Genomic DNA, 27,151 nt, shown 5'->3' on the forward strand with positions numbered 1-27,151 from the left:
CCCGCTCTAAAGTGAAATCTAAAGGTTTCTTTGTTTGCTTTTTTGTTTGTTTGTTTGTTTTGTTTTTAATAGCCATGCCTGTATCTTTTCTCACTCTGTGTCCTGATTAGAAGTGTATCCCCCTTCTCTGGAACCACTGCTTAGCAAATCCAATGAAATAACACTGAGTACATCTGAAAAAATAACAAAAGTTAAATAAAATAAAGCTTGAACAAAAACCTGCATTTCGGTTTTTGGGTAGTGTGGTGAGTTATCTCTTTATCTCTGGGTAATGAACAGAATCAAAGAGCAAGACATAACTTAACAACCACCATAAGGGACAGAACAAGATTTAGGGAAAATTAATTTCATCTACTACCAATTAAAATAGAGTTGAGGGGTTATAAACCAAACCAAAAGTATCTTTCTCCACAGCACTCCTTCCTGAGGTCAGTTTCCCTCCTTCATTCCAGAGCACATAAGTAGATGGGCAGCAGGTGTTTCAGACAGCCATAACAGTTACTCTATACTGCTTCTCTATCACCACACTTCTGCCTTGATTTGGCATGGATTTTCCTCATGGGCTGCAGTTCTTCAGGTTAAACCTACATGAGCTGTGGTTTCTTTAGGAAATATTTACTTGCTCCTGCATTAGGTCCTCCACTCCTGTTTTGGCATGGCCCTCCCCAGTCTGCAAGGAAGTAATTACCTACTCTGGCTCCTGGAGAACCTCCTTCACCTTCATTCTTTTGCCTGTGACATTTGCCATCTGCTTCACGTTCTTCTCCCTCCCCAAATTTCTGGATAAATTATTTAAATTATTTTTTATTTTACACTTTCTTAAATATTTTGTCACAGAGATGTCAAGTCATCTTCTCAGCTGATGAGCTCATCTATAGCTGTGGATTCATTTTTGAGATGTCTCGTGCCAGCTGTGTCCAGCCTGAGCCAGCCCCTGGTTTCTTCTCCCAAATACCACTCCTACAGACTTCTGTTAGCAAAACCTACACGTCCATTACAGATATAATTTGAATTGGAAAGATGCCATTATTATTTAAGGGTTAGCTTGTTGCTTTTTTTCACCCAATTCAAAAACAGTGTTTTCTGCTTTTCATTTTGACAACCAATGCTAAATGATTATGAATGGATATTAAAAATTGACAGTGATGGCAGAGAAGAATATCTGTCTAATGCTTACTGAAATCAATGATAGTCATAACTCTTGCTATTCTTGACTAAAGTCCTAGGTGAATGACAAGCCCAAAGCCAACAGAATCAGCTTATAGAATCACTATAATTTTTCTCTTAACAGAGGTTAAAACTTCAGTGCCTTGAAAAATACTTAACAATGTATGCAATTATCCAGCTATCCATCAAGTCTTTGTCTAGCTTTATTGCTATTTTTTTTGTTTTTCTCTCATTTCTAAACTCTGCTTCTTCCTACTGCTTTTGGTAGTCTCAAAACTTTCACAAAGCTCACGTAGTTGTTCATAGCAGCAGGGAACTTTTCTCTTTTCTTCTTTCTTTTTCTGACTACCCCCCCCTGAAAATTGAAAAAATGATAATAATTTTAAAAAATAAATAAAAAAAAAATCACAGACCATCGGGAGTCTGCAGTCAACAAATTAAAAGCCATGGAAATACATCAGAAATAGTCTTATTTTGTTTTGGTTTTCTTCAGACCATATAAACATCTGATGTTTTGAACTGTCAACAATGCTCATAAGGTAGGAAAGAAAATACGGAAAAAGCTCTGTGATCAATATGCTTGGAAAAAATATTTCTGAAGAATTCATAAAATAACATGATTTCTTTGTACCTCAGTTAGAAAATGTCACCATATCATCTGTGAAAAAAAGTGTTTAGAAATTTGACACACATAGATACAGTTAACACTCATGTTAGAACATCGGTGGCTCCACTTCTCGTTGTGTCAAAAATGGTCAAGTCTAATAAATAGGTGTGCAGGTTTTTTTTTTTCCCCTATCATCATGATTGCAGAATACTCATTTCAAGTTTGTCATCCTAGCTGCCATGAACCAATTAATGCCTTCAAAAACATCAAGATGTTCCAAATTGCTTGGAGTCTGTTCAGGTGGCTGGCAAACAAATCTCACTGCAGGTAGCACATCCCTTCTGTGGGATTCAAAATCTTAGCCTCTGCATTTTGTTGGTTTTGTATTTCATAATAAAATTATAATTCACTGAGATGCTGAGATTAAATAACCTTTCCTGTTTCTGTGCACACTTATCCCTATGAATTACTCACCACAATTAGAATGACTGAGGACTTGTGGAACCAACTCGAGATCATACCTCTGATGTTTATTCACACGTTGACATTTCTAAGGCAGTGAACAATGTAGAACAAACCTTACCACAAGCTTGAAAATTAGAGAATGGTCATTGCATCATTTTACCAATAGAAATGTCAAGTCAAGTACTCAACAGACACTCAAGATAAGATGAACTACTTAGCTGCATCACCTGAGAAATACAGATTCTGACTGACATGAGTATGTAAGGTAAGTAACCAGGAGAAAAAATATATTGCTTTCAAGGTATTAGAGGAAATGGTATCTCTTGAAGCATGACTAGGACATTGTCAGGACTCATGCTGATATATACATACACACACAAAATGCACTGAGGAAGCTGAAACTACACAGCTCATGCAGTTCACCTTTACAAGACGAATGCTTATGAACCACAAGAGGTCCCCATGAGATCTGCAAAGCAGCACCATGGCTAGTCAGTGCATAAATGATCATGAGTGCACTAAGGAAGATGTGTGAAAAAGTTGAATGAACTGCTTTACTTACATGTCCTAACTAGAATCCTGTGAGGACAACACAGAGCAGTAGGGCACCAAGAACCATCTTGCAGGACATAGCATGGCTTCTAAAACTGAGCAATGTTCAGATTCAGGAACTGCCTCCAATATGAACATGCACCATGCAGAGGATCTTTAAGAGTCAGCTACTAAATACATTCTGCCTTTGTCAAATACTTTTATATTTTATATAATTAAGCTCCTATATTAACTGTATCAAGAAATTTTTAGTTACTTAACTCCAGAGATGGAGTACACTACACAAATTTAATTCTCTGATCAAAATCCTCCCATGTCTCCACAAGAGTGCCTTCACTGTGCATCTCCTAGCTTTCAAAGGACTGTCCTTTTCTTATTTTTCTGGATACATCAGAAGTTAGAGCATTGTCTGAATTTTGTAACAAAACAGATGAAAATCTCAAATTGAAAAAACAAACAAACTATGCTTAATATAATCATTAGACAATTAAATACCGCATTTTTCTCTGATTCTGACTAGTTTAATTAAATCCCTTCCAGTGGGTTTCTGAATTTCACATAGTACATTATTTTCTTTAGATTTCTCCAGGTCTCAAGAAACCTACAGATTCATTGAGAAGTCAATTACTTTACACAGACAAAGAATTCATCACGATGGTCAAATGTTATTGCTTGATTGCTATATATTTTAAAAATTATATTTTTATATATATTGCATTGCTATATAAATTAAAAAAAAAAAAAAAAAAAAGACTAAAAAAGAAGAAAAACACTTCTGTATAGGTATTTGTTGCACTTGCCCGAAACAGGTGAAATGAAAATTCAGACCCCACATTTTTCCAACAGAGTAACCTTTAAAAAAAAATTGTCAGGTTAACAAGTCTAAGCTCTTTTATACTTGAGTATGTAGTTGAAAATCTTGAAAGTCCTTTTGAACACTACCTTCCTGTCATCTTTTCTATATCTTTCTTTCACCATATACTTATCTGTTATTTTTTGCTGTTTTTTTTCCTCCTACTAATTCTTTTTTATTATTATTATTTATTTTAAAAAAAAGGCTAAACAGCAGAAGAAAAAAAACAAAAAAAAAAAACCAAAAAAACCGCCTGAGAGTTTATTAGATCTTAAGTTTGAGAACAGCTAGGAGGTGACAAAACATACAGTATACAGGGTACTCTAGTGCACACTAAAAAACCCCACACAAATTGTATTCTGTCTCTATGAACTCAAGCCAAGACAATACCTGTTTGACTGTGACTGTAAAGTAAGCACAATCACCTCCTATTCATCTTTCATCTCTCAACTGTAATTTCTCTCTTGCAATATGTGACAGCTGGACAGGGTAAGCATTTGTATTGTGTATATAGAATATATATTAGGATAATGGCAACTGCAGTACATGCTGTAAAGTCATAGTGGCTTCCAAACTGACTAAAATCCTTCATCTTTTTTTTTTTTTTTTGTGTGTGTGTGTGTGTCTGTGTGTGTCTGTGTGTGTCTGTGTCTGGTGTTCTTGTTTTCTTCTTTTCCTAAAAAACACTAGCCTAAGGACATGTAAAGAAATAATATGTATACATCTATTTTTATAAAAATATTTATATAAGAATATATTATAATATAATAATATATATATTATAATATAATAAATATAATAATATTTACATAAGCTTTTCTGTAGAGCTCCCAGTACCAGAGGACAGTCTCCCTTCATACTGATAACTACAAAACTAGCGTAATTGCAACATGAAATGAAATACTGCAAGCACTTCACAATCAATTTCATATATCAAACCTGAAATAACTTTAAAATCAGAATTTGATATAAAGGCAAATAAAAACAAACAGTATGCTTTTGGAGATTCTATGGAGGCAAATAGGGTGCAGAAGGGAGTAATAGAAATTACATATGTTGAAAAAAATAGTTGCAAAAAGAATACTAAGGATGACTGTTTTGTTCAAAAGTATGTTACAGTTACATCACACCATTCAACTTGGCTAAATTGATAGCTCCGTAACACATATTAACACATATTACTGACACTTAGTTCTTTTTTGTTTGTTTTTTTGTTTTGTCTTGCTTTTTTTTTTTTTTTCCAGCCAAATGGCAAGAAACAGATACTTTCAAGATATAATTAATTTGGTTTCATTTAGATATCTACTTCAGGATGCAAATAATTACCCCAGATGATACTGATTAGAACTCTACTGATTACAACAGACACTTGGAATGATTAGCTTAGACATAGATTCTATCAGAAATCAAGACATATAAGAAATCACATGAGGAGGCAAAGGAAGCATTTCAAATCTAAAGCTATTCAACTATTAAAATTTTATGTGTGGAATGAAAAATGACCGTTAGCAAGACAGATCATTTTGTGAGTTCATGTGCTGCCTTCAGAGAGAGGTCCTTGGGTAGCAGGTGGGGTAGGTGTGGCTGGAGACTGGAGGCTGCTGCAGGACAGGCTGTGGTGGCTGATGCAAGTTTGAGTTTCCATTCCTCTGACAAAATAAATAATATAAATAAGATAAATCTGTGATGGTTTATCTCTGCCTCAAAGAGCTTTTTAGACCACTACACTTTTTTTTTTTTTTTTTCAAAGAGAACAGCTACTGTCATTAATTCACATTCTAAAATTTCACATTTTTAAATCTCACAAGATACCAAATTCCCTTTTTTGTCAGAGCTTGAAGTTGGGGGGAAGTAAAATGCACATGCATATCTATAGTGCAAACATTTGCCACTGTGTATATTTACAGACAAATCAGGTGACATTTACTGAGTTCAGAAATTATAAGCTGTAGCAGCATTACTGCTACTACAACAAAACACCACTACTTGATAGAGCAAATTCTCAGTTACAAAGCATTATTTTTCAATATAGTCACCAACATTAGCTATGTATTTCCACCAGAGATGAACCAGAGCCTGTGTGCCATGCTCCTTAAAAGTGCATGGCCATCCAGAACTTGGCTTATCTTTCATATCACTTTTGCCACTGTTGAAACACACCACCCCCCATCTCACTGTGCTGACATCTATTCCTCAGTCTCCATAAATGTTTGGCAGGTCTTGATGAATGTGCAATGTTTTCTGCATGGAGGAATTCAACAATACACCTTTGCTTCATATGTACTTACATGTCAGTATTATAAGTTATTTTGTCAGTCTGTTCCTCTCCTTTCTTTGTCACATGGAATCAAAATGTAACAGAATATTAGTGGGAAAGTTCCACCTCTACTGCCATGCCACCAACATACAGCTTTGAAATCAAAGGCCAACATAGTAAAACTAAAAGCATTACTTTTGGGGAGCCCTCATATTTTCACAGCCCATGTGTAGATAAGCAGGAGCGTAATTTCACAGCTAAAGTAATTTGAGATATCTTCAACTTGCAGATTTAAGTATCTATAAATAATATTTTATTTTTTAACAATAAGTAATCAGTGCACTTACTGTGCTTCCAGTAATGTCATATAGGTATCCAGAATTTCAAGTCCTATCCTTACAGGTATTTAATCTATCTTATATACCTTAAAGAAAGTATCGATTTTATAGTTGTCTTATTTGAATGCAGGGAAAAAAGAAAAAAAAAAAAGAAAAGAAAAGAAAAAAAAAAAAAATCAGATAAAAAAGAGTAAATAAAGCAATTTGAGTATACAAGTACACACAATAGCCACTCATTTTCTATACAGTGTCATTGTATGTATATGCTCAGTCAAATTTTCAGATGTTGAAAACAGATTATTATATATACAAAGGATACTAAGCACAGGGAACTATCTATGGTTGAGCCAGGCAGTGAACTGCAGATTTCTGGAGGATGGAAGGATACATAGTTAAATGTAAACTACAAGTCTGTCTTGCTCCATGTTTCCTAAGCATTTGCTGTAGGCTGCTGTTAGACATAGGATATTGGGCTAGCTGAATTTTTGAACTTCATACAGACAATCTTGTGCTCTTATGTATTAACCTTACATACTTGCAGTGCTTGATTTAGACATTTTGAGTGAAAAGACATCCACACCATCAAGATATGAAAAGTTCAAACAAATTTAATATATATGGGAAATGTCACTGTAATGCGTAATTAAAATTTTGAGTTTGCTGCAAATCAGCACTCAAAATGAATCTGTCTCCAGTCAATACTGCACAGTGTGTGGTAAGCTAAGGTAATAACACTACTATTAATCATAACCACAGCTGAAAGGATGACAAGACAAACAGTTTGAAGGTAAAAATCCATTACCTTCAGCCTGTACTTTAAGGAATAAGAATGTCCCCCTGTGTTCTAATAATATTTGGATAAATTTATTTCAGTTTTTTGGTAAGTTTTCAAGTATAACGTAACAATTTCTTCTGATAATTCTGATTGCAGCATGAACATCGTGCAAAACAAACTGATTGATGCTCATTTAGGAAAACTTAACTATATATTGATGCCACTAGACAGCAGTTCAATGCTACTAATAATGAAAAGCTAAAATTAAAGCAGTAGACAGAAAATTAAAGGTATGGGAAGCTAAATTTGCAAACGTAACATAAATGGAGGAAAGCTAGCAGATAATTGGAGTTTCTAATTTCTTTTAAAATGTCTCTCAGGTTGCACACCAGGCAATTAAGACTTCAGTGGGCTTCAGATTACAGCTGGGGACAGTTGAAAGTGAGAGACTTTAGAAAGAGTAAATGAAATTACATTTTTTATTAATGAATATGCTGAAAGTTACAGTAATGTGAATTCAGATTTCAAGGTACAAAGAAAATGACCAGCACTTCTTTGAAGAAATGTTATTTGTTGATCATGAGCCCTTTGAAGTATAGTTCTGTAAAACAATATTGCAATAAGGAATCACCACCAAACCACAATCATATGTCTACCAGGAAACACACAAGTATTTTTCTTCCATTAACTCCATGAACAGTTATGGGCACATACAAAGACCTAAATTCCAGTCAGTAGTTCTAACTACTGAATTACACATGAATTACACATGAATTTCAAATTACATAAAATCTGGTTGCTTTTCATCAGTTAAAGTAAAATCGTTAAAAAACATGCATCAATTGTATAGTATTCAGGGAGAAACAAAGCAAGCATTCAACAGTGGAGAGATCCCATTTGGCTTTTTCTGCACTTAAGGGCCACCACAGGATATATTTAAAGAGTTACTTAAACCTATTCCCAAATTCTGTGTGTAAACTCCAAAGTAATTCTGGCTCATACATTAGGTTCCTATTCTAATATATTGAAAATCTAGGTAGGCATCTTATATTTTAAATATATAATGCATATTCATAGGGATTTCTTGTCTATTACAAACTAAAATTCTGAGCTAAAATTTTGCATACCAAGTCTGAGAGGTAATTTTAAAAATCATACTAGAAATCTCATATTGGAAGTAGTTCAAATCATTTTCTCCTAATACAGATTGCTTCCTCCTTTTAACATGAATTCAATATTCTTATGAAAAGAGTACTTCTAAAATTTCTTTCAATGCAGTTTAATTTGCAGTAACCCAAGAAATATTCACTAATATTGTCACTGGAAACTGCCAAATTCAGCTGTGAGTGCATGATCCAATTCTACTCAGAAAGAAGAATCTCAGTGTCCTACCTTAAACAGAGGTTTATCATTTTATTCCAGAGTTGATCATCTTCCATTTCTAAGTACAGCAATCCATCTATGTTCAATCACAATATTGCTCTTTTAATGGATTGAGACAGTGTGAAAGTGTGCAAAGATAAAAGCAATGAACAGATCTTTTAGATCCTTTTTAGATCTACACAACTCATTCTGGATTATTAAAAACTGAATCAATTAACAGAACCAGTAAATGACAGTTTATGAATATGTAGTGAAATACCAAGGTCAGATAGGAAGCTGAGATAGTAAATGACTATACAACACAATGTATTAGATGAAGCCTTGCAGATAATTTTCTATCAAATAGCTTGTTTATATATATATATATATATATATATATATACACACACACACACACATATATATATAATGGTTTTCATTATAGTCCATTGATTACAAAAGAAGCAATCTTACATTAAGGTTAAAATAACACTATTTACTGAAACATATCATCACTGGCAAACATAGACAATGTACACATTCATTTGAACTTGTTGTATCATTAAAACAAACAAACAAACAAACAAACAGAAAACAAAACCCTATAAAAATTAAACAAGATGTTGAGATGGATTCATGCTGAAAGCCAAAAGTTCACCTCCCACGACTTCTTACCTGTCCCCACCATAAATACAAATCTGTTACACATCTGAACAAAGAGATACAATAATATAACAGACAGTACACAGAGCTAAGAACAGGCCTGGAGCAATAGAAGACAAAAGAACAAGAACAAACATTTGTGACACCCATTTGTATACAACTAAGATAACATTTGTAACATTTTAAGTTTTCCAGTTTGACTTTACCTTTTCTTATTGTAACAGCATTGGTTTTATTACAAGAAATAGTAATGCGGTTTTTTTGCTGTTGGGTTTTTTTTTCAATTTTGTGATTATACTAAATGGTTGAAGGTGTTTCATGGGAATAAAAACAAAGAGTTGCATAACAAAATGTGTCCATGACTCCATTTAAACTTAGCATTTTTAGAGGAGGCAGTGACACACGAGCTACAATGAAGTCCTTACGTTCTTATGACTTGCTTCCATGAGACACCTCTGTTTTGCCAGAAGATACAAAATACCTTCATAATTTCCTTCATTTCTTCTCATATAAACAATTTTTGATAGTGATGAGCATTTATATCTTGTAGAAAAATCTGATCAGAGATATTTCTTATTACAGATTTTCAATCACTGAGCCATATTTTATCAACAATTTTTATGTTTGTGCCTGTGATTCAATTCACTTTGAGGACAAAGAAAGAGCCCTAGGTCATCTACCCCCTGCCTTTCTGATCTGTCGGCAGTTGATAACAAATGCACTCATGTGAGTGGCACTGATACCCGTTGGCATCTTTCCAAATAATTTTAGGTTCTCAAATTCTCATCACACTGTCTGATCTTTGAACATTTTGCTTTTGCATGAGTGACTATCTACAGTATCACAAGAAGACTGACAGTTTTACTGCTTGTCATCATGAAGTACTGTAACCGACTGCCCCTGGATAAGGTAACTTGAGGCTTCCCAGCTTGACGGAGCTAGTGTCTGGTCCTGTTTGCTTTTTCAGGGTTGCCCTAGTGCTATGATAGGGCTTATTGGGATACAAAGATGTCCTTGGTTTTATTCTCACTCAGTGCATGTATGTAACATCATTTTATTGACTTGAACCTTGTCATATCCATACAAGCTTGTCTCCATAGATTTGTAGCTCTGACCACTGTAGCAAATCTCAGATGAAGGTTTTTCCTGTAAAATCAAATTAGTTTAGTAGTTTATGTTATCAGTCCCAGCTTACAATGTCGTGAAATCAGGAGCAGACTCTGTGACTGCACTGAACATCAGAGTTAAAAAAAAAACAAAACACCACCACCACCACACAAACTCAGATCAAAAGAGATCAGATTATGAAAAGTGAAATAGTAAGCAAATCAGTTTTACATATGGTACTTACAATGATAACCTCTTTCTAAGCTGAGTGTATTTATACATACAGTTTTCTGTATATGCATTACTGGTATAGGAAAGAGAAAATTCAAGCTGACAGATAAATTGTAAAGCCCACAGCTTGTGCGGCACCTGCTCTGTCCTCTCTGCTCCCTTTAATCTATCCAAATCATAGAGGCTGGAGAATGAAATTCTACTTTTACCTAAGAAATACATCTTCTCCTTGATTTCTCTTTGAGACTCAGACTTAATCAGCACAAGCTTAAAATGCGATGGACTGTTTCATAGAAGGTTAAGAAAGAAGGTAAAGAAAGAATGTAGTTATTCTCACCTCTTATTTCTTTTTATTTGGGCTAACAGGAAATACTTCATGATGTTTTTTTTCATTATTTTCCATTTCTGTTTTTCCATTTGTAAATTTAAGCAACTATTTTCCATCTCTTTCCTTTTAAAATGACAAGATTTTGACAGTAATTGCAAAGACTATATGATTCATTGCATTTAACAATGTTCTTTCTAAGAAAATAAGTTTCTCCATACAGCTGTTTTCAATTTTAAGTGGTCAGTGAAGAAACAGTGTAATTAAAATTTTCTAGAATACGCAGCCTACATGACCAGATTTTCTCATGTTATTTCATTGTACAGCATGCATCTCAAGGATACTGCCTAAATAAAGCATACTTTTGTAGCTTTCCTTAGGCAGTGCTGTCTCAAAATAGTCTTAGTATGCATGTTAATCTGTATCAATCAAAAGAAAAAAGAAAAAGAACAGTATTCATGTTTGCCCTTTTTGTCACCTTTCCCCAACTATCTTGGCAACAGGAATAGTGCATAATATATTAATTCATGCATCACTTCTGTGCTATTCCTATGCAAAAGCTCTTTGCTTCAATGTTTACACAGCTTCTCTATCAAAGTCCACATGTGCTTTGATGCCATAGAAAAGTATTTCATTTGCACTTATTCCTGGGTGTGCCATATGAAATCTAGGACAGGAATCTACATTAAACTAGTAATTAAACCAAAACAGTACAAAAAGTATTTCCAATTACCCGCTTTGATATAAATGAATTATAGAACATTAATTCCATGAAAACCAAATCTGTCACAGCTGGCAACTGGCCACGCAAGTTGGAATGGTTGTTTATGACTCCACTGCCAGTTGGTACCTCTATTAAATTGAAGTGAAACTGTCTGTAGGAAACATCTCTCAGTTTTCTACAGAAAAAAAACAAAACAAAAAAACAAACAAAAAAAAAAAAGGAATAATTCTTCTATATTTTCTCCTATGTTTCCCACACCTCCTTGCATATCTGTTCATCATCTAGTACAATTTCAATAGTAGGTATAAAGTAGCAAGAAAATGGGAAAGACAGTATAGAAATATGTGTTTTGGATCACATCATTTTTGTTTCCGACGATTCTCAACTCCATGTGCTAAAAGGACACAAACTTTATAAGCTTGAAACTGCATCCTGGGAAAGCTTATTTCCCACCCTGAACTTCATTGCAAGATTATCTTCCTATTTGTACCACTAGAGCCTTGATTTGCTTTTTTCTTTATTTCTTAAACTGCTATGTCCTTCACAGGGATTGGAATAAGGCAAGTCATCAAAGAGAAGATAGATAATTGAGATTCAGGCAAATGAAGCAGTCAAATATGTAAATTAAATGCAATGCAGCAAATGGATGTCATTGAGAAGATGTACAGTGATAAAGACAGAAAAATGCACAGAAGCCTTCTCCTATTACGTTGCTTTTAGAAGACAAGTCCCTTGTGGCAACAATATTACACAACTTTGGTCCTTCATAAATATTTATGGAAATCCTCTGTTCCTGCAGTTTTGTAAAGAACAGCATTTATTTTGCACAACTGACACCTCTTTTTTTTTTTTCTTTGTCTGTTCTCCCTCACAGGAAAAACTCCAGTATTTTGCAAACGTGATCAGCTCTAAGGATTCTAAGGATCAAATCAAAACATCAAGTTTGGATAGACAACAATAAATACAAATGTTACAATGTAATTTTCTTAGCAAACTCTAAATGCATGTAAATATTAATGAATTACTTTTACGAGTAATTTAATGAAATAATTTTACTAGTAATTGTGTCATCACAATCTGATTTCGATAAAAGGTAAAGAACACCAATAAGTGCACTAAAATAGTGAACTGGGCACCACTGTTGTGATAAAGACAAGTCAGAGTGCTAAGAAGTCAAGCTTACCTCAAATTTCCCAGGATACATCAGTTCCCAAACATGGAAAAGCAGACGCAATATGTACTAAACATCAGATGTGGACATTTGATCTATTTTCTTATCAGCTGATCATCATTCATTCCGTCTGAGTAGCCTTAAAAGATGGTAACAAATCTGTTATTTCTCAAATAATTCAAGGAAAAAAAACCAAAAAAACCCAACACATTTGCACTCATTATGACATTGCTTCATACAAATAAAAAAATATATATATCTCCTTACAGATCAGACATTGGTCTGCCTTAATTTATCCCTAAATGGCATTTCTCACTTCTGTCAAAGACATAATATAATATTTGGTTATTGAGAGATCATTGGCCAAATACTTTGCATGTGGTTATCGTCTCTATTTGCTGATTTTGTAGTGGGGAGCACCTGCTTGGAGATAGAATAATGCTGTACATTAGAAATGGGACCTCCAGTAGGAGGACTGGATACAGAAACTACATCAAGCTTCTGCACAGGTAAATCTCCGTGGGCCCCAAGGCATTCTGAAGATGCTCTAGATCAAGCCATTTACCATATACTTGACAGACTAAATAAACCCACTATATTGCAGACACTGTAAAGAGATGAATGTCTTCCATCACTGCTTATGATACCAAAGATGACTTCAAAACAATACTTCATTTTTTTCTAAGTATACGTTAATTTCTGAAGAGAGAAGCTAAAAAGCTATCTTAGAAAAAGAAGGCTTCATCTAGCTTTCTGTCACCTTTTGGGCAGCCAGACATCTACTAATCTTTATCTAGACTGCATTCCTTTTATTCTGTCCAGTTCACATAAAAGTTTGTTAGTTGCAGAATATTCTTACTGCTGGTTGCAACTATCATCACATTTGCAGCTATCCCCTGATTAGTCTTTACTTAAATATTGTTAATGAGTTGTTGCTTCAAGACAGTGATTAGTAACTTAGAGACAGAGGAAGTCTTTCCACACCTGAGTAATTGTGTCAAGGTCATCTGATTCACTTTCTACCTAATGACAAGCTCCTTAGAATTTTTACCTTCTATAGCTTCTATATAAAATTGTCAATTTAAAAATGGTTAGTAAAATTTCTTACTTCTGCAGTAAGATTTTCCCATTTTCCTCTTCTTGTACTTAACAGCAAAATTTACACTTTGAGCTTTTGAATTCCTTAAAGATTCAGCTTGGTGTTTTCCATTATACAACTTCCTCTGCATATGAAAAAAAGCAGTGAAGGAATTATTCACTTTCAGTGATGGTTCTCTTGGCTATATTTCAGTTCATACATGCTCTCTACAGTACAGTTAATGCTATTTCCTCTCCACATATATTTTTGTTTTTCCAACTATATATTTTCTACAGTTAGAATTAAATTAGGATTCCACTGTAGTCCTACAGAGCTGACACAACAAAGTTTGATTGTATCATACCCTTCTGATGCACCATCAATACCAATTTTCTTCTAAGATCTTCCTAGCAGATGAGTCAGTCTCAGAACTATCTCCAAGAATAGGTGTAGTATTCAGCTGTCTTCTGCAACAGCTTGTGGGCCAGAAGGCTGCCTGATTTGCCTGTGCAAAAGAAGGAATTGAACATTTCAGCTTAAAAATCTTTTCTCCTGGATTCCCTAAACCCTTTTATTGTTGCTGCTGAAAAAGCCAGCACAGCTACACAGACTGTGGTTGCAGGGGGAGTTTGTTAACTATAATGTTCCTGTCTTCCATCTTTGGCCTTTTTAGCAACCAGAAGCACTGTTTGTGATTTTTCCTATACTCCCCAAGCTTTCTTGAATATAATCCTTAGTTCTGGTGTTTCTCTCAGAAATAAGCAGGAATTAACTCCCTGAGCATAGATGGGGTGAGGCAGTAGAAACCTGAGAAAGAGAAGGCTCACTGTGTAGGAGGATGAGAAGAGGGAAAAAGACTGAAGATATAAAAAGCATACAAATATACAAAAATTCCAAGAACAGTTAGTGTGCTGGGAGATGTAGGAAGCACTGCATACAGTTTTGATGGAATGTACATAAAGAATCTTGCATTATGATAGATAGGAGTTAGGTACATTTTAGACCTACCCTCTTGTCTTTTCCCTCTCATGGATTTTCCTTGCAGTCCTCCTTATATTTACCAGATGAAATTCAACATGAATTTCATGAGAAAGGAGCAGCTATTTACCAAACTAATCTTTAACATGCTGGAGACTCCAGCCTCATTGTCAGATTGTGAAAATGTACGCAGAAGTGTCCTATGCTTACTTTCCCATTTATTATTAAAGGAGCAGTTTCCTTGGCCCTTTTTTCCACTGACAAGTAGTTGTAAAATAACTGTATCTTAAATATCTTTTATATATATATATTCCCTTTAATGTAAGTAAACTATAGGATCCTGAATGGCACAGTTTCATGTTATCCAGTAATTTTAAATAAACATAAAATGGTTAAAAACTATTACTACAGTGTATATGGGTGAATTCAACACTATTTTAGTCTATTCCAATTAACCTTGGTACAACCTAGAACCAGTTTCAGATTTACTGTAGTTTACTGAATGCTATGGGGTACAATAGAGATCAAAACATTTAGGTACATTCTAGTCTTTGTGTTGAATGAGTTTAATTATTACTTTAATTCTCATGTTATCTACTTCAATATGAAAATGGCATGTCCTTTGTGACCACGCTGATCTCAATACATAGTAAATTCAACTAGAAAGAAAACCAGGCCTGCAATGCCAAATAGAATAATCCAACATTCACTCTTCATAGAATTTGGATTTTCTTTCAGAGATAGGCGAGTTATTTCCAATACCTGTCGATCTCTACTTTTAATCAGATCTCATTTCTGTACAATTATCATTTCAGGCTTCTGTTGATTGCTTTTGCTCGCATAATGAGAAGAAAGAAACACTATCTCATTGTGCAGAATATTGGATTGGTTGGTGTAATAGACTCAGTTCTATTTTTTGCCTTGCTCTTTGAAAAGTTAATTTTCTCTTTCATCAAATATCTAGCAGACTACTAATAGCATATAAGGTTTTAGAGGGATTTGCATTAAAGAACACAGCTGAATGCCTTATCTACTTTTGGAACCAGAGTGACATATGGATGCTATTTTACTATTGAATACCTAGGGTAAAGTTAAACTTACTGCAAGCCCCCTTAGTTTTAAATTCATGGAATGGAATGTAGATTAGTTCTCCCTGAAACATAACCATAATATGGGAAGGAAGACCTGGTGGGGCAAGCACAGGCTTTGAAAGCATAAAGTTGCAGGTTCAAAGCTTCATCAAAAGAGCAGAACCTGTCATTCCAATTTGAGGCTCAGAGAAATCCTCTTAAGTCATTTGTCATTGTATCAAACTTTTTTTTTTTTTTTTTTTTTTTTTTTTTGGAGTAAGTACCCTGAAGGGCAGCTGAGAGAGACAATGCTTTTCAGATGGTGGATGGTGCCTAACACTTTACTTCATGCAAAACATGGAGAAACAACAGTATAGATTCTCTAAGATTTTCTGCAGTCAGTGTGGCAAGAACAAGATTGCTCTTTTGTTTTTTGAATAACAGAGCAGAATTGCAATTCAACTGAAATGAAGAAATGAAATTAATTACTCCCCCAAATAGCATTTGTACCTGATACATTAATATATAAATATTTAGCAGTTTTACACCTACTAACATTACATATCTTCTGTTTTAATGAACTAATGAACAAGAGAACTACAATTCCTTACCTCACTGAGTTGTCTAAAGAACACTGTTCTAAACTTGTGAGTACATTTCCCTACATCAGTCCCTTTTCATTCCATGATGCCTGGTTCAGATAACCCACTGTTATTAAGTCTGCACAATTCTGTAATCTCTAGTCTACTTGCCTCTATTGTAACCCTGACATTGACCTTACTTAGGTTTTGACTTGGCTTAATGGAACCTGAAGTAATGAAATAGCATATTCTTCATAGATTGATCTAATAGCCATTGTGAAAAAGTACTTTGAAGATAGCAACATATTTGAATTTTAATATACTTAATATACTTCTCTATGTTACTTTTACTGAACTCAGTATTTAAAACTTGCTTTACTAGACATAGCTCTTATACCACTGTGAACTCACAGAATCACAGAATTACCCGGGTTGGAAGGGACCTCAAGGATCATGTAGTTCCAACCCCCCTGCCTAGCAGGGCCACCAAACATACGCCTTTACTAGATCAGGTTGCCCAGGGCCCCGTCCAACCTGGTCTTGAACACCTCCAAGGACGGGGCATCCACAACCTCACTGGGCAGCCCGTTCCAGGACCTAACCACTCTTCTAGTAAAGAACTTTCCCCTAACATCCAACCTAAATCTTCCCTCTTTCAACTTAAAACCATTTCCCCTAGTCCTGCTATTATCAGCCCTTTCGAAGAGTTTACTCCCCTCCTGGGACTAAGTTCCCTTCAGGTACTGAAAGGCTGCAATGAGGTCACCCCGCAACCTTCTCTTCTCCAGGCTGAACAAACCCAACTCCCTCAGCCTGTCCTCGTGGCTGATGAAAGTTAAAGTCCCTACACATGATGAAAGTTAAAGTCCCTTCAGCAGTTCCCAGGGAAATTACATTCCTTGATTTCACAGATAAATTTAATACCAACTGTCCTAAAGCAACTCACAACCTTTTCCCCTAAGCATTTTCATACAAATTGCACACATGTTACTTTCTGAGACCTATTATACAAATGAGAATGCTTATCCTAGAACTCATTCAATTACTCTGGAAAGAATGATACATTAGTTATATAACAAAAGCATCCAGTTATCTTACAAAGATTAGAAGGAACAGTAACAACCTCGATGGTCCTGTCCATAACCACTGCTTCTTTTCATTCCTCTAAGTCACACAGTAATTGAGGATAGGAAGGACTAAAGAAAGAAATGTGGTGAGCATTTCCACACCATATAAACATACTTTGATTAAGTTTTTCTTGTGTAAATCGGTTATCAAACTGTGCTAGCTAGTAATTCACATACCAAGTACCGTACCTTAAGCCAAGGCTGAAAAACAGTAAGAAGTGTCATGGAGAAACTCTGATTTCTTAAGAAACTAATTTATTGAACTGTCTTCTGAACCTGAGAGGAGCTCCTCTTGAATAGCACTTTCACTCTACCAGTTACTTTTAGAAATCTCTACATTAAGACTGCTCCTAACCCCATTTTGGCTGAGGTGGCTTTGGTATCTTTAAAACAATAAAGATTACATAAAATCTCTGACTTGATTCTCAGTTATGGCCAGAAAGGGTAAGCCGTCTGAAGCCGGTGCAGCTCAGCTGTGTTCATGGTGAGTGACAGAGACTGCCAGAAAGAAGTCATATCAGTTACTCTATATATTAAAATAATATCTACAAGTATTTATCAAGTTAGTTCAGCTGCTAAGATGCCCAACAACTGAAATTACAAAGTAATATTGTGCATTCTGACTGCCAGTATGCATGTGACGGACAATTACTGCCAAAAACACTGCAAAACAAATGAACAGCTACAGTGTTTCAAAGTAACAGAGTTTGAAATTTATTATCTACCTCTGAAAAGAAAGTAATGAAAGTGTTCTTTTTTTTCTTGCCTTCTTGACTTCATTGATATATAAGCCTTATGTCAATTCGACTCAGAAAAGTTTGGATAATTAGCAATAGCAATCAAATATAAACTGAAATTCAAGTGTAAGGAAATTAACACAAGTGTAAAAGAAATTAACACTTAAGTACACAATGATAACTGGGGCATTTTTTTCTGGTTGTTCGCCTATAATTTCCCATGTTAAAGTAATGTGCTACTTTCTATTTTTAAATATATACTTTTTCTTCACATCTGTTAAATATTTAAAGACTATTTTCACAGTAAAGCATATTCAGTACTAAAATAATAATGGGTGGTATGCATGTGTATAATATGGTGCTTCTCTGCTTGTATTTATTGTATTTTACATACCTTTAGAGTATTATATAATGTTTTCATATCATTAATTTTCCCTAAACACATTCTCAGAGCTTTTATGTGATGTTAATAAAAGCTGAAACACTACTTTCCAGAAATCTTATGGCTGGCACACCCTATTAAGACATCAATTCCAAGTGACAGTCAACACATTGCAGGATGAAACCATATGTTTAAAACACACACAGAGAGAGGAGGAAAAAAAACAAAACAACAACAAAAAAACCCACAACAAAGTCCTTGTAAGAAGTTTTTGACAAAAATCTTCAACTTAGATTCAGTCATGTTAGATAGACTTAGATATTATACCTGTTTTAGTGCCCATAAATCAAAATACAATCTTATGACAGAACCAGCTGCCACCCATATGCAATTTTTCAATAAGAGTGAAGATGACATTTTCCAAATATATCTGCATTGATGATTATGCTTACAAAGATAAAGTCTAAAGATAATAAAACCTGAAGAAAATCCTGAAAGAGACTTAAAACAAACAAACAAAACACCCAAGCAAGCATACAAACAAAAATGCTAAAATTCTCTAATTTGGAAAAAGTACTAGAGTGTCAAATAACTGACTTATTCCAGAATATAACAACTTTCTTACCAATAAATACAATTCTTTGAAATTTTACCTTTTTTTTTTTAAACCTTTTTTTTTTTTTTTTTTTTCCCCCTAAACAAAACAGTTAGAAATATGAAGGCTGCAACCTTCAACAGCATTATATTAGTATATTGTTATATATTGTATCTGTATTGATATACCGGTGGCGCAGCGGTAGGAATGCCGCCTTGCAACACTGGGGCCTGGAGTTCAAATCTCCCCTGTGGCGCAAGTGGTAGAAGTGCTGCTCTGCTACACAGAGGCTCGAATCCTGGGGGTTGGACTCGATGATCTCTAAGGTCCCTTCCAACCTGCACGAGACTATGATACTATGATACTATGAAGACTCCCTATGGGTTTGGATCTCCAGGTAGGACAGAGCAGAAAGTTTCATCTGTTTAAACACTGAGAACTTGCAAGTAAAACTTCTTCAAGTTTAAAAGAGTGCGTAGCACATTTTATAAAATGATGTATCACAGGTTGCCAGAATACTAGCCCCAAGCCAGTGACATCATGCCTTAATTGCCGTCTTTCAACAGCAATGTGTCATCTTGGTTACATATTAATTTTTGAAGATTTCTAGCCTTTATTTTTTATAGAAATAAAAGTCTAAGAATACCCTCAGTATTTTATGTATGTGTAAGTAGTAATCCAGGTAAGCCAAGCTTAAAATGTACATTCCACTTGCTGCAGGAATTGCTCCATGTAGAGAATTAACATCTATACCTTCTGTTTGAATAAGACATATAAATCTGTATGTCTTGATCTAAACATTTGCAAGGCCCAAACTTTTCAGTTTGCTCTGGAAATGCATTTATAGCTTTATAACCATGGCAAGACCATTGCAAAGTAGATGGTTTTGAGCATGGAGTCAGGAAAAGATACTTGTTTGTTTTAGCTGCTTTGTTATATGCTTAAATGAAAACTAACTAGAAAGATTCACACCAAAAGCCCTTCCATTTCTTCAGTACTTATGCACAGTTCAGTAATATCTTTAATGTAGATCAGCTTGGCATGTTCCTTAGACTCCAATTAAATTGTTTTAAAAATGTAGTTTGACTTTTAATTCCAAGCATATCTCTATTCCTTCATACACATTTCCATATCTAGATTTCTAGGGCACTCAACTGTTGCCTGTAATTTCAAGGAAATTAAACTCTTTGCCAAGAAGAACTCTTAGGTAAATATTCACATGTATTATTATATCATCATTTGGTACAAAGTTTTAATATTATCAGAAGTAAAAGTTCAAAACAACTGAGCAAATTAAAATGCAGGTTTTGAAATTACAGGATATCTAGTTCTTATTCATCCATTTCTGAATGTCATTTCCTAGTAAAAGCTGTACTGAGTGATATTTGTGCAGTCTGCATGAGACCATGAAATCAAAGCTTAGTGCATCGTACATCAGGTGTGATGCTTTCACATAAATGTATTCCTTCCACTGAAGCACATCTTCATAGATCTTTCAACTATGGAGTAGCTTCCAGATGGAGTGAAGTTTTCCAAGATAAGGCAATAACTTTTCTGGTTAATAATATAGTAATGTACAGATGAAAGCTCATTTTTTTTCCCCAGGCTTTCTGCAATGATTCATTGCTCTTTCGCAAGTATAGCTATCATTCTTATGACACAAAACCAACAGTGATATTTCATAAAGGAGTTCTAAGCTCATCACATTGACAATCTTTATTCTTTCTATCCATAAACACTGCTCATTTACTACATTTCCAGCATGGTTATTTATATTTGTGTTAAAATAACAATAAAACAACTTGTATTAAAAAAATAAAAATTTGTTTATTTTTACAGCACAAAAATAATTTTACTTAGATACTTGATGCATCTATTTCCAAAAAGAGACCTTAACACCCTATTTCTAATAAAATAGGCACAATACACAGGCTGCTCTGAAAGTAATGCCTCTTATTCATTTCCGTGGGAACTACAACAGATAGAAAAACCATAACAACACTTTTTACAGAGCAAATTCTCAGCTACAAAACCCGATTTTTCAGTGTGGTCACCATCACTGGTTATGCAGTTTAGCCAGTGAAGAACAAGAATCTGCATGCCGCACTTGTAAAAATCTGCATCAGTGAAGGTAGCTATTATTTCAGAGCTGCTTTGATGGATACCATTGTTGCTGAAAGGCACTATGCACTGCCTTCCTCAGCTCACATCCATTGTTTGGTCTACAGAAACATTCAACAATCATCAAGAAGTCAGTGAACTTCACCATGAGGAAGAAATGGCGCCCACTGACATTCATCAGTGCTTTCTGAACTTTTATGCAGACCAAGCAGTAGATGTGAGTGGTGAGGCAATGGGAGGTGCGTTTCAGCAATGGCAACAGCAATAGTGGTTCACCTTCACTGGTGCAGATATGTATGAGAGACACATGCATGCCCTTGTTCATCGCTGACAAAAATATATAGCTAATGGTGATGTCTATGCTGAAAAATAACATTTCATAGCTGAGAATTTGCTCTATCAAAAAGTGTCGTCATGTTTTTTATATCTATTGTAGTTCCCATTGAAATAAGAGGCATTACTTTCAGAGCACCCGTACACGTTTTTCAGTGGGTTATTAAATTATGTAGAGTTCATACGAACTCATATCTACAAGAAAGCCAAATAATCTCACCTTTGGCCAGAAGCAGTGGCATCAAACCTGAATTATTGACCCAGTATTTCAATTAACTTTCTTTTGTGTAATTTGGTAATCCTTTAACATCAGAACAGGTTTGGACTCTCTCAGCTTGATGCCTATTTTCATCACTGCCAACAGATGCAATCAACCTACTGTTCCTGTAGCAAATGCTTCTGGAAGCGATTAGCACTTTTACAGATCTTAATAGACAGAGTTGCTGCACATTTGCAGAGCACTGTTACACAAGATTAGCATCTAACCAACCTACTATACCAAAATATTCTGAAGAGCTTTAAGGTATGAAAATTGAAGTGCTATTGGAAACTATTTCTGAAAACACACCTGATGCATATTCCCTTTAAATAAGAGTAGTGACTTTCTCATCATACCTTGTAAATTTTTATTTTACTGTAAACTGAAAGTTACTTAAAAAGAACAAGTAATAAATACCACATAGCTTCTCAGTGTTCCAGAACATAAATGTGAATATAAGTAAATCTATGCAATCAAAATACAGAAGTATATATAACTTAAAAACATTATGCTATAATCTTGCTGTTCTGATGATACAGCTACTCTGCTGATTTTCTCTGTTTTCTTTTTGGATGCACTCTAGAGCTTAAAATTGACATTTTCAAAAATTTCCTTTTCATTATAAATGAAAATAAGTGTCATGTACAGACTGAGACCTCAAAAGCACACCTAGAAGAAAACCCCACATTATTTTGGCCAGTAGGTATAGCAGTAACATCTTACAAAGTCTTCTTCCCTTTAGAAGACACCTGTAAGTGTTTCAGTTTGAGGTCATCCGTTAAGCTTGCTTCCAAAAATCTATGTTCAGAGTCTGAAATATCCTCCTTAAAACAATTTAGAGTTTATTATAAAATTCCAAGTTAGCAGCTTGATTCCTAATATTACAGCTTTAGTGCATAGGGCTAAATTAGTGCTACAAGCAAAGGAGAAATTGATAGTCATAGCACACATCATCAGAAAACATGGTTTTCACTTACTCAGAGTCGATCCTGAACTGTTGTCTTGTTTCGCAGCTCTACCTACAATGGAAGATACTTTACCTCTTGATACTTTACACAGAGGCAAACATCAGCATGACTTTTTTTCCATCATCCGTCTGACTTTATTCTCTTCCTGTCTACTTATGGAGAGACACAAAATAAACTCGTGTCCTTTTCTTTTGTGCACACGCAGAACCAGTCTAAGCCTGTTACTAAGAAGATTTTTGAGGAATGGTATTATTAAGTTCAGTGATTGGTTAACAGTAGTCCCTCACATTTTCATCTTCCAAATGCCATTTAGAAATTATCACCTATCTTACTGTCGGTTAGGATTTTTGCATAGCACTAAATATTAAACATTAAATATTGGTTAGTTGAATAATTGTTCCTACCCTCTTCTGCTGCATAGTATTAATTTCATTACATACTATGGTATCCATTTTCTAGTTCTACTAAAGAACTGCACTTAAAAAAATAAACATTACTGTTATTAAACTACAGGGTTTACAACATAATAGGGAAAATTAATCTGTATCAAGACATCAAATTGGTTTCAGGAAAACAGCTGAAGAGACCATGCCAAAGAATGCTGCTGCTGCATTGTGTTTGCATTTCTGTGATGGGATTTACATAACTCAACATGACATTATATTGGTTAAGGCACAGATCTAGTCTTTAATCCAACAAGATGCACAGAAATTGCTATGTTGTGCCACCAAGACACACTCTGCCAGGCTTTTGCATCTTACCCAGCCAAATACAAACTTTATACATATTTATCCATTTTACACTTGCTGTATATTACTCACTGCATGTGTGCCTATAAATTTACAGTATACAGACATAAAATGCTTTCATTACTGACTAATTATCTACCAATTGCAATTATGTTTATACAGAATGTGAAAATGTGAATGAAAATGCATCTTTACTCCACTGGTTCCTCACTGCCCCTTTATTCTTCCTGCTTTTTTTCAGTGCCTTCATATTTACTGACACTTAATGAGTTTTTGCATGAACAGTTTGAATCACAATCTGACCATTAAGCATGCCACCAAATATGCATTTTTGCAAAATGGTAATGAAGACTGCAATTCCAAAACTATGCTGTAGAGTTCTGGTTCTGTAGTCTGTGTAATTATTTTGAAAGAAAATACCTGCTTGATGCTCACTTGGCTCAATTTTTGTCTTAAACTTCAGTTTGCTGTAGAAGTTTATGGTTGATTCTTTGCTGGAACAAAATCTTTTGTCTCCCTGAGGAACTGAAGATACACAAGTTTATTTGTAAGTTTATGAGTGGTACAAATAGCAGTATGAAATAAGGTTTTTAGTTCCTATTTGTTTCCTATTTAGTTTATTTTGAGGTGGAAAACCAGGTGTTGTTTAATACTTGATACATCTAGGTTCAGGCACAAATATTCTGCAAGAAGTTCATCATTTTCCTGTGCAGCTGTGAAAAATCCTTAAAAGCTTCTCTCTGCTAACAGGAAAAAGCTAAGGTCAGCTGAGGTCAGCTAATATCCCCTGGATTTCAATCTCCCTGGTTAACAGGGCCATTCTTAGTAAAGATCTGTCAGTTAAGCATTCACTTTCCCATACGCACTAATTGACTAAGTCTGTTTAGTATATTTCAAAATTCTATTTCTCACATACTTTTTCAATGTTTGGAATTTTTCTGAAGGAATAAAAATATAGGTAAACATTATTAGTGTTTTTATTAGTATTGACTTCTGCAGTCAAATGTTTATGAGAAGGGGCAGTTTGAATAACAGAATGCTTGAAAACTTGGCACACAAATTTGAAGCAAAAAAATCTGCACAAAAATTTCTAAAGGAAAATAGGATTATATTGTTTCAAACTTTATGAGATGCACTATAAAGCTACAAGAAAGAACATTAACACAAAACAAACTCATAAGTTCTTACTAACATCTGTCACCAACTAGCATCCCAGTAACTACACCTTTTTGGGTTACTGCATCTTTATAATGCCATCTGTTCTGGAATAAACAAGTGTTCGTAGTTTGGTACAAAAGGATGTGGTTTTTTTTAATGTTAGAAAAATATTTTTATGTACTAGTTGTTATAATAAAGAATGTATAGTTAAATGTTGTATTAATTATAAGCAAAATAATCCTATGCTATAATGGGTTCTGCTCACTGTTCAGGAGTTTCTCTAACAGGCTGAGGCAGATCAGATGATATTTCACTGACCCTTCCACAAAGTTTTCTCAGATATTCACAAATGCAAACGTGCATACGTTTCAGTAGATCCAGTTTACAAATGCATTGTTATCCATAGACAAAGTGGCTTAAAATACAACATTCAAAACATGAACTTCAGTTGGCAGCCAATTCTACCTATTATCTTATCTTACTTTTATTTCTCATGAAGTGACTGATGACAAATTAGTTAATATAATTGGAAACTTATTTGTCAGCAAGACATTTCTTACTGTTCACTGCCTGCAATTTTAATCTCAGCCATGACACACTCAAAAGTAAAATTTGTTTTGCGGAGTTGGGATAAAGAATGACTTCTATTAATATAGAACTATACCATAATTTAGGAACTCTGCTAGGATTTAAAGATTTTCTTCTGTTTCAGTCAACATAAGCAAGCTATATTGTGAGGGCTGCTTTGACTGTTGATCTCAGAAGAAAATGATTAGGGTTTATACACTTGTGCACTAAAAAGATAAGAAAATAAAGTAGAAATGTTAGCATTTGGAATTAGTTTGCAATTAGAATTGTCATAAAGATTTTACTTATAAGAATGAAAGCTCTGGTTCACAAAAACATTTTTCTGTCTTCACAAATAGTATTTCAAGCACTTGATTGCAGTACTGTAGAGGTTAAAACCAAAACAAACAAACAAAACCTCAACAAACAAAGCATTCAACAAAAATATGGTTGAAACAAACATTGCTACCACTGTTGTTATTTGCAACTTTTGCTCGCCCTGAACAACTATGCTTTCTAATTTAAATTTCTTCCCTGTAAAGAATATTTGGGCAAAACTGTATTCAAAACAATACAATCTGGCAGAACTCCACAAACTCTGAACTGTTTCTCTGCACTTTACAGTAGCAATATCTGTACTATCAGAAGCATCATCAGTTTCCATGAAGTCGTCTCTAGTATTGACCTTTCATAGAACAGAGAATATCCTAAACATATGTGATTCTATCTTTTTCAGAAACTTTTAGAAATTGAATTATAAATAAAAAAATGATATTTAGTTAGGAAAAGATTTCTCATAATTTTTTTGACATACATCACTTTTGCCAGAAATCAAAACCAAAAAACAACTTAGAAACAATAAATAACTTGGATTGCCAAATTATTTCCCTTGTGTTGGAGGCTCATATTAAATTCTTGAAAGCCAGTGATAAAGTTCTAAAGCCTCACATACAGTCAACAGTGAACATTAACCATAATTTCATTGTTTGGAGACTGCATTTCTGTATTTTTCCACAAAGGACTGAAAGAGAATTTCATTTAAAGAAATTATTAAATGGAATATATATGCACGCATTAAAGTATGAAAATTTATTTATGAATCTAGTAAAAAGGTTAAGCTTTAAGGAATCAATCATTTCCAATCTAAATGTTGTTTACTTTTTTAAATGTAAAAATATTCTAAACTAAAATGAATATTACAAAAATAACAGAGCTGTTTAGGTAAATCAATATAAAATGCTTGGGAAATTGTTTGATTTATAGTTATTAGACATTCCTAAAGCACTTGATATTAATATAAATACTTTTAAGCAGCAGATACCACACAGAAACTGCAAGAAATCAAAATGACTCGAGTCTTTTCATCAGTGAATTCAGTACTGAATCATTTTTACCATGGGTTAATAGTTACAACAAATGCAGCTTCTGAGCATCTGCAGGAGAAAATAGATTATTGATGTTATGCTGAGAAAAAACATGAGTCTTGCAATTAATGTAGAAACCAAACACAATAAGAACGGTATGTTTGATTTCAGATGAAATAGTCGTTATAAATATTTTCAATTGTAGTATAGTTTTTTCCAATATTTCTTTCATTGCTATAACTTTGTAGAAACAACTTTCAGACTGTGAGTAAGTTTCCTAAATATAACAAATGATAGGGGAAGAGATAAAATTTATAATGTATAATTGATGGAAAAACAGGTGCATCAGAAAACTTTATAATTCAGACATACTGTAAAAGAGAAATATATCCATATAACTGGATTGTAAAGTCTGTAGCAGAAGAAGTGCAAGGGAACAGAACTAGTGCAAACTACTGTATTTGACAAATATTATCTATTTGACTTG

This window comes from Coturnix japonica, chromosome 4, assembly GCF_054131305.1.
Source record: "Coturnix japonica strain WE chromosome 4, WE-NBRP24, whole genome shotgun sequence".
NCBI lineage: Eukaryota > Metazoa > Chordata > Aves > Galliformes > Phasianidae > Coturnix > Coturnix japonica.